Source organism: Penaeus chinensis, chromosome 12 (genome assembly GCF_019202785.1).
Source record: "Penaeus chinensis breed Huanghai No. 1 chromosome 12, ASM1920278v2, whole genome shotgun sequence".
NCBI classification, from domain to species: Eukaryota; Metazoa; Arthropoda; class Malacostraca; order Decapoda; family Penaeidae; genus Penaeus; species Penaeus chinensis.
The window spans coordinates 11,964,642-11,967,141 of record NC_061830.1 but is presented as its reverse complement, the minus strand read 5'-3'; positions in this window follow the sequence as shown (position 1 = coordinate 11,967,141).

The following is a 2,500-nucleotide window of genomic DNA, read 5'->3' as shown; positions in this document are numbered from 1 at the left end:
TCGTGCAGGCGAACCTTTCCGTGAGGGTAGTACATAGCCTAAGTATTACGTTAAGGCTGTTTCAAATTGATAATGAGTTTAATGGGAGAAATATGATTGTAACTCTGTCTGTCTGTCTGTCTCTGTCTCTCTCTCTGTCTCTCTTTCTCTCTCTGTGTCTCCCCCCCCCCCCCTCTCTCTCTCTCTCTCTCTCTCTCTCTCTCTCTCTCTCTCTCTCTCCCTCTCTCTCTCTCTCTCTCTCTCTCTCTCTCTCTCTCTCTCTCTCTCTCTCTCTCTCTCTCTCTCTCTCTCTCTCTCTCTCTCTCTCTCTCTCTCTGTATATATATATATATATATATATATATATATATATATATATATATATGATACGTGTGTGTGTGTGTGTGTATACACACACACACACACACACACACACACACACACACACACACACACATACACACACACACACACACACACACACACACACATCATCATCATCATTATCAGGACGTAGGCCTATAACAATCCTTTCCAACTTTGCCCGTCTTGCGTTTTTTGTTTCAAGTCTTGGCCCCCAAATTTCGTTATTTCGTCAGGCTATCTTGTCATGGTCTGGGCCTTGGCCAATATGTATGTGTATATATATATATATATATATATATATATATATATATATATATATACACACACACACACATATATATACACATATATACACATATGTGTGTGTCTGTGTATGTACATACATACATACATACATATATGTGTGTGTGTGTAAGTATATATATATATATATATATATATATATATATATATATATGTTTATATATGTATATATGTATGTATGTATGTATGTATATACATACAAATACTTACATATATTACCAATATACTCTACTGTTCTCAATAATATCAACTTAACTTAGCATCAGTATAAATACGAAAACGTTCACAGACACTCATTAAAAAAACATTATTCATACATCTTTACCATTAAGAACGATTTTGCAATGAGCCTCACATATGAAGAGATGTAAGATATTATCATTTCATTTTTCTGGTACATTTTCGGCAAATGGATTGCCTTTATATCTATTCTGTATTCGAAGAACACTGAATTCGAAAGCTCTGTGGACAATATGTGTTTGTGTTTGTGTGTGTGTGTGTGTGTGTGTGTGTGTGTGGGTAGGTGGGTGGGTGGATGTGTGTGTGGGTACGTACGTGAGTGCGTGTGTGTGTCTGTGTGCGTGTGTGTGCGTGTGGGTGTGTGTGTGTGCGTGTGCGTGTGTGTGTGTGCGTGTGTGTGCGTGAGTGGGTGTGTATGCGTGTGTGTGCATGTGAGTGTGTGTGTGTGTGTGTGTGCGTGTGACTCTGTGTGTGCATGCGTGTGTGTGCATGTGAGTGTGTGTGTAAGTTAGTATTAACCTGTTCTGCGTTACGACACACTTCGGGCAATCTGTGGCATCCCCAATGGGAAGTTACGGGAAGCAAATTACCGAAGTGCTTTAAAATGATTGCAAAGCCACATAATACTCTCGCTGTGTATTGCTCAATCAGGTCCCTTTGCTTCTTTCGAATGATGAACAGGGGTTGCTGTTGCGTGATGTAGTCAAGATATATAAATCATATATATATATATATATATATATATATATATATATATATACATATATATATATGTATGTATGTATGTATGTATGTATTTATGTGTGTGTGTGTGTTTATGTAAAGCAATGAACAGTGATAGACAGATAGATATGGATACACAAATAGACAGATAACAAAATATATAAATATTGCTAAAAAGAAAGATAAGCAGACAGATAGATAGGTTGGCAGATAAACAGAAAGATATGAAGACAGACAGATATAAATATAGATACTCAGCAAAAATCCCAGAGATAGCCGGCGAGAGAAACGAAATCAGAGAGAAGTGGAAAGACGAAAATTCCCTTTTCATCCTAGCCACTAGTTGACCCCCCACCCCCCGTATCTACGTCCATTACCCCTCCCCCTCCCCTCCTCCACCCCAGGACCCGCAAGTTCAGCAGGGTGCGTCACTCAACACCCCCTTCTCCATCCCCTCCCTTCCCCTACCCTCTTACCTTCCCCTCTCCCCCCCCCCCCTCCCACTCCCGTATCTCCGTAAGGTCGGGATCGTGGAACTTAACGGCGGCCGTAAAAAAGGGAGAAACTGGGGCATATGACAAATCCCGTATCGTTTATGAGCTCAGCTGGGGTGAAAAAAGACACTGTTTATGCGACAGACGGAAAGGCTTTGCCGGTGGAAAAGGGCAGTTGGCTTCCCAGCTGGTTTTGTCCGGGGGCGTCCACGAAGCTAATGATTTACCGCTTGGAATAGAAAGTACACACGCACACGAACACGCATGCGCACACGAACACGCATGCGCACACGAACACGTAAGCGCAGACGTACACACACACACACACACACACACACACACACACTCACACACACACACACACACACGTGTTGAAGGAAGGTACGTAAAGAAAG